This window comes from Bufo bufo, chromosome 2 (assembly GCF_905171765.1).
Source record: "Bufo bufo chromosome 2, aBufBuf1.1, whole genome shotgun sequence".
Taxonomy (NCBI): Eukaryota; Metazoa; Chordata; class Amphibia; order Anura; family Bufonidae; genus Bufo; species Bufo bufo.
In genome coordinates this window covers 22,104,372-22,115,631 of record NC_053390.1, presented here as the reverse complement: position 1 = coordinate 22,115,631, position 11,260 = coordinate 22,104,372, and positions in this window count along the sequence as shown.

Below are 11,260 nucleotides of genomic sequence, written 5' to 3'. Positions count from 1 at the left end.
GTGAAGGACCTTTGGTGACGTCACCGTCATGTGATCCGTGCAGGGGGCGGGGCTCAGCCGGCGAGAAAGAGGGTAGATGCTAGAATGGAGTTGTTAGAAGGAGGTCTGTGACGTCACTGGTCACATGCTCCTTCATGGTCACATGACAAACCCAGCAGCTTGTGGAAGGAGGAGGGGCTGTGTGTAAGGAGCCCAGTGAGGGGGGATGTGCTGCAGTCCTGGAGGACACAGAGCTTCATGAGGGGCGGCATATGGAGCTCATATATGAGGGGCAGGTGGAGGAGCACTCAGGGGCCGTGGGGTTAATGGAGTGGAACCTGGTGCCATTATGGGGTTTATAGTACAGATCCGGGTGTATTCTGGGGACATGAGGGGCAGATCTTTGGTGAGGGTCCTGATGGGAAGTAAGGTGTGATATCAGGGGTCGTGTGTCTTCGTTGCTACTTATGTTGGGGAGAGCTATGGGCAGCGGGCACAGATGGCGACCTGTTGTTTAGGGATGGGGGTGCAGACAATGGTGTATATCTTATGTCAGGTCTGTGTGAGAGAAGGGGCACATGGTGAGGATTGTGTGTTTTGTAGGACACCTGATCAGATAGTAGGACTTGGGGGAGCAGTGTAGCTAGATGGGGTGACCTGGGGTGCAGTACCTGGTCTCGGGGCATATGGGGTCAGCGGGGAGTATTGTGTGGGAGCAATTAAGATCAGACGAGGAGATCAGGAGTCACGAGTGCGGTGACACATGTGGAGTCCAGGCTCTGTGGGGGCAGTGGGGAGTCCAGGCTCTGTGGGGGCAGTGGGGAGTCCAGGCTCTGTGGGGGCAGTGGGGAGTCCAGGCTCTGTGGGGGCAGTGGGGAGTCCAGGCCTACCCATCTGTCTAAAGGTGCCATGGTAAGTGTTGTAAATGCTGCTTGGATTGCACCAGGGTTTTCCACAGTAGCCGCTCGGTTTGTACAACGGTGCATATTTTGTGCATTAAATAATCCCGGTCAAGCGGTGAAGACTCCAAGCAAGCACACCTCCAGGCCATTTTACCCATTTCAGATAGACTATATAGAACTGCCTAGGGTAGGTGTGTAGGAGTTTGTTCTTGTGTGTGTTGATCTCTTTTCAGGATGGCCAGAAACCTTCCCAGTAGCAAATGCAAAGAATACTGCCAAGAAATTGGTCAGTGAACTGATATGCAGGTACGGTGTTCGTTTGAGACGCATGCATATATATATACATACATACATACAAACACGTGCGTGCATGTATGATATATATGCATGCATTAATCACGTTATAGGAGGATGTGCGCGGATGTTCCCAGCATCTGCTCACATCTGCCCTTAGTGGCCCACAGGGGCTCATGAAGGCCCCTGTGGGATATATGTGATCCCTTTTAATATATGTAGGGGCTTGTGATGTGCCCCTTATTATATGTGCCCCCATATATATATTAATGTGGTCCCTTATATAATCCCCCTTAGAAGTATGATTAATGTATACATGTGTATGGATGTGCCCCAAGCATCGATACACATGTATATTCATATAATGCCCCCTTGTCATATCCCCATACCATATAAATCCCCCCTCCCTACATGGACACAGATGCATCAATGTAAATGTGCCCCAAGCATTTACATTGATGTAATCTGGGTGAAGGCGCCAGGATAACCGGACAAGGTCCGGTCATTCTGGTGACCTCAAAAGGATTCAAATTCAATAGAATTTGAATCCTTTTGTTCTAATTATCTGCAGTCCTGCTGGAGATAATTAGGCATAATAGAGAGAGAGGAGATACCTCCGCTCACTCTATTATGTGCATTCTGGCATCGCAATTCCCTTGCGATGTCCGGAATGCTGGGAGCTACAGGCGGGAGATCAAAGGATCTCCCGCCTGTCAGCAAGTGCACGCGGCCCTGCGGCGAGCGTGCAGGGACGCGCGGGCAGGCGCGGTGACGTCATCTCACCGCGCCGGCCCACGTGTCCTGCACTGTGGTGTGGGTGCGCGCGATCGCCCCCTGGTGGCGCGGGAGTGCGGGCCGCCGGGGGATAAATATCCGGCGGCCTCGGCACTCAGGAGTCAGGATCGGGCCCCCACCTGGAGAGCGCATCGGCGCTCAGGACAACGCGGCCCCCCCCCCCCTCTCCGGCCCAAGAGAGGATCAGGGCCCCCCACGTGGAGGAGAGCGCGTCCTGCGCTATCAATGAGACCCACAACTGGACCCCAGCCGCCCCCCCAGAGGAGAGCGCGATCGACGCTCTGTACAGAGCGGCCCCCTGGCTGGCGAGGATCACTCTAGAAGGACGAGCAGAACCATAAGTATCATAACCCCTGGTTTCCCTGCTGTGTCCCTGATCTATAACCCTTGATATCCCTGCTGTACCCCTGGATAACCCTTGATATCCCTGATCCCTTACACCCCTGAGCCCAAACCCCTATCCCACCAACGACCCTGTCCCTGATCTTTACCTCTGGATCCCTGGTTAACCCTGTTATCACCCCCCATAGACCCCTGAACCCTGGTGGCCCTGATTAACCCCTGGGTTACCCCTACCCCTGGTTCCCTGTGTGCTGGTAACCCCTGGTGGTTACCCTGGTTTCTGTCCTCTGTAGAGCATGCCTCTGCTCTGCAAAGAATCCTTTTAACCCTTCGTTGTACCCCGTAGGGACAGTGAATAGTCAGGTGGGGTGGGTTGTTAATATTACTTGTATGTGTGAACTGTATAGTTAGTTGATGGGTGGAATTGGGAATGTGTAGTGTAGTTTAGGATTGTATATTTAGTGCTGTATTGTAGTGTACTGCGTGCGTAGTGTATTGTTAGTGTATTGCTTGGTGTAATAAATACTGTTATATTTGTACCCTTTTGTGTAGCGTGTACTTGTTAGCGGTAGCAAGTTAGTAAGGCGCATGCAGTTAGCATAAGTGATCAGTGTAGAGCATAGCGAAAGTATTGTTATATAAAGGCATAAATGGGCGGAGTTATCACTAGACGGCTCCTCCCATTTATGAATATTAATTATCGATATTTGCATAAATATTGGTGATTAATATTCCCCCTTTACACGTATCAACAGCACATTGAAGTTAAAGATCCAGAAAGCCATGCAGGAAACCCAAAGACCTTGGCCAGAAGGCCTGCCCCTCGCCCTATATTCTGTTAGGACCACTCCCAACCGAAAAAAAGGACTGTCTCCTTTTGAGATTTTGTTTGGGTGCGCTCCCAGACTTGGGTTGTACTTCCCTCAGCAGTTACAGATGAACAATGACAATCTCGCTGGGTATGTCCAGGCCCTCAGAAAACGGCTTGAACATACTCATAAACAAGTGTTTGCTTCACTTCCAGATCCTGACTCCGTAGAAGGAACTCACAGCTTGTAGCCCGGAGACTGGGTGGTGATAAAGAGGCATGTGAGAAAAGGACTAGATCCAAGATTCGATGGTCCCTTTCAAGTACTGTTGACCACCTACACCGCTGTAAAGGTTGAAGGAAAACACAACTGGGTCCACGCTTCTCACTGCAAGAAAGTCCTGGAACCACAGGATGAAGATCCTCCTGCTGACAGTGGCTCTGACCCTGAGCTTGTCAGCGGTGTTTCATCCACTGAATGATGAATGGGACAATGCTTTGATACGGCACCATCAGGTGCTGTCTGAAGGACTGAATGACATTCAAAAATTGAGGGACTGTTGGATCTGTACTCACAGTCCTGTGAGTTCAGCCAGTACGCCCTATTTCGCCGTGCCCCTCAATTTTTCTGAATTGATTAAACTGGCCAACTCTACTATCTTTTTCCCAGGCATGAAGCAGGTTAAAGGGGTTGTCCAGGTTCAGACCTGATCCCAGGCAAACCTCTATCTTCACCCAGGCAGCCCCCCTGACTTGAGCATCGGAGCAGTTCACAGCAACGGTAGGAGGTATGTGTCAGGTTGTAGGATCTGCTTGTTGCCATTATATAGATCCCCAAGGTAACCTATAGGTCAAAGCTGGAATAGAAAAGGTGAAAGCCATGAGAGACAAATGGTTACAGGAAAATAGTGCAGACAAAGACTCATGGTGGGGAGGCACCTTTTCCTTCCTCAACCCTGCCAACTGGTTCAAAATTTTGGGAGGGTGGTTCATGGGTATTCTTCAAACGATTGTCCAAGTCACCATAGTTATCCTTATAGCATATGTATTGCTTAGGCTACTGTTGATGTGCACAAAGTATGTACCAAGAGAAGAGATTCTAGAGACTATTGAGAAAATCTTCTGTCCTGCGCCAGCTGCAGAACTGAAGATATCTCAAAATGGGGGATTTGTGAGGGACGAGAATCCATCTTCTATAAACATGTCCTCCATCTTGTGTATATGGGAGATTTAGGTCAAGTGCTAAATGGAGCTTACAGGGTTAAATAGACATAATAATGTATACAAAAAGCTGGGCACTCACTAATACTTGGAACCAAACAGTAAAATGTAATGTGCAATAGACAAGAAACAACAATAAAATCCAGAGTTCAGATATGGACCAGTGTCAGTCTATGATCAAAGATAAAACCGATAGATTTGATAAAATGCATTCAAGAATATCGATTAAAAAAATCGTCCTGAACAAAAATATTTTTCCATATAGTCTCTAAACTCCAACTCTTCTTATGGTTTGGGGATCAAACTCGTAGCACGTGTGCGGCGTCCCGCTACACAGGCCCAAGATTATATCCAAAGTCAATTCGAACCACAGCGATCTTACAGGGATATTATACTCATATGCCGTGTATATGCCGTTAGTCCTGAGACACTAGTGCTGCAATGGTAATGAATACACTTACGTGTCCGCGATCTCACCCTTCGTTTGTACCGCGCTAATTCGCATCACACGCTGACCTGCAGACGTGTATCGATGTTGGTTAACCTTGTGACTAATGATGTCCTCATGTGGGCGGGCGGGTGGTTCGATCTTTCACGGCTTACGGCTTGTAGTTGATGGTGACCCTGTATTATTTCTTTAGTAAATATTCGCGTAGCGGTGCTGTGGTGTAAGAGAATATGAAAAGTCTGATTTCTGTAATTCGAAGTCCTCCTTGCTCAAGATCGGGGGGCGACTGTGTATCATCCCTTCCTCACTGGTTATTCGTCCCCCATATTTGCTCCATATTTTATAGGGAATTCGGTCATCTCCAAAACCTGGTATCGATTCAAAACCTGACATGGATTCACCATAAAATGTCATAAAATCTTAGTGCAGGCAGAAAACTAAATATAAAAACATACAATATGTTATACTATAGGTGTATTCTCTAAAAAACAGAAAAAACGCATCGCGGACCATGGTGCGGTTTCCATGTGTTTTTGTTGCGATTTCAGGTCACATTCGCCTATCTTATATTTCTTTGATCAGACATGACATCCACTCGATTTAAAGGGACACTGACAGGCGAAATCAGCATATATAGTTAGATATATCACATTACAGGTCTTATACAGTCTTTTAAAAGCATATAAGTATCCCCCCTGTCCACCTTATAAAGAGCGAAATATAAAGTTTTATAACCTGCTTCTCCGTTCAGCAATCTGCCCAAGGGGCGGAGTTTCATTTGAAAATGCGCCCAGCCAGCCTTCCCAACTGCCGTTCTTAAGCCCCGCCCAGCTCATCATTATTCACTTCGCTGGGCGGCGGCTAGAACTCTCTCCAGTCCCGATCCTGCGCAATTCAATCCTCCCGGCATCGTTCATGCCCAATCTTCTGCGCCCCGCCGTGCGACGCACTATAATTAACCCCTTATATGATGTGAGTGAGCAGCGCTCTGAAGCGCTGCTCTGAACAGTGCATGGCTGAGGCTGCAGCTGCCTCGAAGACGCAGGCTGGTGTGTGTACGCAGGCGCGATCTAACGGCGGGGCGCAGGCGCAGAAGATTGGGCATGAACGATGCCGGGAGGATTGAATTGCGCAGGCGCAGGATCGGGACTGGGGAGAGTTCTAGCCGCCACCCAGCGAAGTGAATAATGATGAGCTGGGCGGGGCTTAAGAACGGCAGTTGGGAAGGCTGGCTGGGCGCATTTTCACATGAAACGCCGCCCCTTGGGCAGATTGCTGAACGGAGAAGCAGGTTATAAAACTTTATATTTCGCTCTTTATAAGGTGGACAGGGGGGATAGTTATATGCTTTTAAAAGACTCTATAAGACCTGTAATGTGATATATCTAACTATATATGCTGATTTCGCCTGTCAGTGTCCCTTTAAACTCCTCTTCGTGACATATTTTCTTAAATAAACAGTGATTCTAATAAAATCAAGTAAAAATTCAATGACAAGTCGAATAAAAGGTGAGATAAAAATACACAATAAACATACGTTAGATAATAAATAAATAGTTAAATAAATATATATATGTATATAAATTCAATTTCTTCTCTCCACAGGTAATGTGTTGTAATCGGAAGGAGAGGCTAACATACGCAATCCTTCCGATTACAACACATTACCTGTGAAGAGAAAAAACAGAATTTATATATATATATATATATATTTAACCATTTATTTATCTAACGTATTTTTATTGTGTATTTTTATCTCACCTTTTATCCGACTTGTCATTAAATTTTTTACTTGATTTTATTAGAATCACTGTTTATTTAAGAAAATATGCAACGAAGAGGAGTTTAAATCAAGTGGATGTCATGTCTGATGAAAGAGGTCAGAGGCACAGAGATATGGAGTGTGCATGCGCCAATTTCACGCCAGTAACTGGTGCATGCGCACTCCATATCCCTGTGCCTCTGACCACAGTGGGCAGAACAGTGCGCATGCCCCGGCTCGGCAGTGATGTGTGAACAGCCTATAGGGAAATATGATGTCACAGTGCCACAGGGCTGGCCTGAGCTTACTGAGGGGCGGAGTTAGGTGCGAGTGAGGCGGGGGAACTTGGGCACTTTCAGAAAACTCTCCGCCCCTGGGCACTTGCGACGGCTCATTAGCATATGATAAAAACGACTTTTGGGGCGATTTGAAGCATCTGAAGAACTAAACACGGGTAACATCTGTGTCATATCTTTGTGCCCCACTGAACAATGTCACCTGTTTTAAACTGGTCAGGTAGGTGACAGACTCCCTTTAAACCTAATAACCATTCCTCTGTCCCCTGCTCCTTTTGTTTCCTCTTGCAGGAGCATTATGGAATGCATACTCTGTCTGTAACAAACTGTCCTACATTCATGAACTTTTCATCTCTCAAAACCTTTCCTTTCTGGGTCTCACAGAAACATGGCTGACACCATCTGACCCCTCCTCCCCTGCTACACTCTCTTATAGTGGATTTCAATTCACTCACACCCATTACGCTCACCTCATTTGAAGTACACTCTGTTCGCATCTACTCTCCCTCCAACCTTCAAGTAGCCGTCAGTTACCGCCCCCCAGGACCAGCCACCATCTTTCTTGACCACTTTAACACCTGGCTACTACACTTTCTTTCTGCCGACATCCCCACTATCATCATGGGTGACTTCAACATCCCTATTAACAGATAACAAATGAACAGACAACCCTGGCACACCAACCTGACCAAAAAACTCAGACAAGCTTCCAGAGCTGCTGAGCGGCGATGGAAGAAATCCCATTCTAAAGATCATTTCACCGCATACAAGCAATCCCTCCTCATATTCAAATCCTCACTCGCTGATGCAAAACGGGCCTACGTCTCATCTCTCATATCTTCCCAGTCCCACAGCCCTAAACAACTTTTTAACACTTTTAACTCCCTTCTCCGTCCCCCAGCACCCCCACCCTCTCCTCTCTTCTCAGCTGAGGACTTTGCCAAATATTTCAAACAAAAGATAGTCAACATCAGAGAAAGCTTCACTACACAGTCCCCACAGACCCTCTACACAACTGCTCGGTCCTCTTCTCTCAAAACCCGCTTCTCCACCATTACAGAAGAAATCTCTCCACTCTACTCTCCAGATCACATCTCACCACCTGTGCACTTGACCCAATCCCATCCCATCTCATCCCTAACCTCACCTAAGTGTTTTTCCCAGCCCCAATTTATCTCTTCAACCTATCACTAACCTCTGGTGTCTTCCCCTCTGCTTTTAAACATGCTACCATTACACCCATCCTCAAAAAGCCTTCACTTGACCCATCTTCTTTGTCCAGTTATCGCCCCATATCACTTCTTCCTTATGCCTCAAAGCTACTTGAACAACATGTCCATTTTCAATAGATGGTTCTGCAAAAACGGAACAGATACGGAAGACATACGGATGCGTTTCCGTATGTGTTCCGTTTTTTGTGCGGACCCATTGACTTGAATGGAGCCACGGAACGTGATTTGCGGGCAATAATACGACATGTTCTATCTTTCAACGGAATGGAAAAACGGAAATACAGAAACGGAATGCATACGGAACACATTCCTTTTTTTTCCCCGGAAACATTTTAATGAACGGTTCCATATACGGACCGTATACGGAACACAAAAACCGGCCCGTATACGGAACGCAAGAAACGTTCGTGTGAACAAGCCCTAAACGCTATAAAAGCTGCTGTCTATGTTGTGTTGTACTTTTACACTTGTGGCAGGAACGGATCCGACAGGCTGTTCACCCTGTCGGATCCGTCCTTCCGCTATGTCACCGTGCCGCCGGACTGCCGCTCCGCCCAATGACTATAATGGGGGCGGGGGCCGGAGCTACGGCGCAGCATGACAGTGCACGGCGAGAGATCACCGGACTAAAAGTACTGCATGTCTGACTTTTTAGTCCGGCAATCTCTCCCCGTGCGCCACCGCGCTGCGCCGTAGCTCCGGCCCCATTATAGTCAATGAGGACGGAGCAGCAGTCAATACAGAAATTGACTAACTGCTATTTGGATTAAATATAGGCCTCACACACGGCCTAGAAATCAGTGTAAAAAATATAACAAAGGGCGTGCGGCAAACTTCCCTAACCTGGGGGGGGCATCAAACCTGGTGTGTAATGGGAAACCGGAAGAAGAAAGGCTCTTTACATTCGGTCCGGCCTCTAGAATATAGATTGTATCTTAGTGTTTTGATGGCTCGGTTTTCCACCTTTCTGATACATTTTTTCATTAGTGCCCAGACTAATTCTATGGAGTCTAGGTCCGGCGATCTGAAAAAAAAAATAAAAATATTATGATGTGTATTATTAATAAAATAAATATAATTTATGATTGATTTGAATTAAAATCTGTGTAATTTGGTGATTTATCTTTACATGTACTGTACCAATAGTTGTTTTTAAAAGGCAAGAGGCAAAAGAAAGTCCAGCTCCTGTACATGCAGTCTGCCCTGTGTGTACAGTGAATGGAGAATGTGGGGGATGGGCGCGCTCATTGTACAGAACCTGGCTTCATCGGAATGCAATGCCATAGTCTATGAATTCTGTCCCGTCCGTCTACAGTCTATTCTGTCTACTGCTATAGAGAGAGAGACATTGGAGGAGTCTAACATGTATTCACCCAATTCTAAAGTCCTGATTGTAGAATCCCCACCAATTGCACTGATGTAACTTTCCATGTAGGAGTCGTCTTTGAATCTAAGGAGGATGCAAGTTTTCATTGGTTCCACAAGTCAGTTGTCGGCTACTGTACTGTCAATTATTGCCCCCTTCAACCACCCTGCATATGTTTTTGTAGGGAAAAGAAAGATGCTTGCTGTCAGTGAATGAGCACAAGCTACTTTACAGCCCAAGACTGAAACCAACCTCATTACAAGAGAGCTCTTACCCACTGCAACCAGCCCTGCACCAGTTTTAGTGGGTTGTGAACAAGGAGTGTGTCCAATTCACTGACAGCAAGCAGAGATGTAAATAAACTGCAAGTACTGCAACCTGTTGCCGTTTATTTTTTGTGTTTATTAAATATTACCCTGATAACCATAATCCAGAGAAATGTAGAAGTAACATTTTGCTCTAAAGCCGGTGACACAGGTCAATGTATTTTCGGCCTAATACCACTGATGCCACAAATAGAAAAAATATCACCTGTCCTATTGTTGTCCGTTTTGCAGACAAGAATATGCAGTCATTGAAATTGCTGTCTGGGCAGTTACGCTAATTGCATAACGCACAGGGAAGCCTTACGTGTTTTTCAGATACCCCATTAACGCGCCATGCAGAACACACAACGGCCGCGTGCCTGTAGCCTAGGGCCCCTTGTACCCGATGGTGTGCCCTCTCAGACATAGGGGCCGTCAGTATGCCATGCGTCCCGGCGCAGCATACAACGTGCGCACGGTTACCGATACTCGCTGTTGTAGGTTCTGACACGGCTGAGCTATGTGTGGGCCGTATACTACAGTGTGACCATGTACCTTGTTGTCCACGCATTGTTGCCTCTTTTAACCATTTCACGGCCGGCTATTAAGAGTAATATATATATTTTAATTGGGTGAATACATGTTAGCCTCCTCTGTGTCAACCTGAAATGTCTCTCTCTCTATAGCAGTAGACAGAATAGACTGTAGACATACGGGACAGAATTCATAGACTATGGCATTGCATTCCGATGAAGCCAGGTTCTGTACAATGAGCGCGCCCATCCCCCACATTCTCCATTCACTGTACACACAGGGCAGACTGCATGTACAGGAGCTGGACTTTCTTTTGCCTCTTGCCTTTTAAAAACAACTATTGGTACAGTACATGTAAAGATAAATCACCAAATTACACAGATTTTAATTCAAATCAATCATAAATTATATTTATTTTATTAATAATACACATCATAATATTATTAAATTTTTTTCAGATCGCCGGACCTAGACTCCATAGAATTAGTCTGGGCACTAATGAAAAAATGTATCAGAAAGGTGGAAAACCGAGCCATCAAAACACTAAGATACAATCTATATTCTAGAGGCCGGACCGAATGTAAAGAGCCTTTCTTCTTCCGGTTTCCCATTACACACCAGGTTTGATGCCCCCCCCCAGGTTAGGGAAGTTTGCCGCACGCCCTTTGTTATATTTTTTACACTAATTTCTAGGCCGTGTGTGAGGCCTATATTTAATCTAAATAGCAGTTGGTCCGTTTCTGTATTGACTGCTGCTCCGTCCTCATTGACTATAATGGGGCCGGAGCTACGGCGCAGCGCGGTGGCGCACGGGGAGAGATCGCCGGACTAAAAAGTCAGACATGCAGTACTTTTAGTCCAGCGATCTCTCGCCGTGCACTGCCGCGCTGCGCCGTAGCTCCGGCCCCCGCCCCTATTATAGTCATTGGGGACGGAGCGGCGGCACGGTGACATAGCGGAAGGACGGATCCGACAG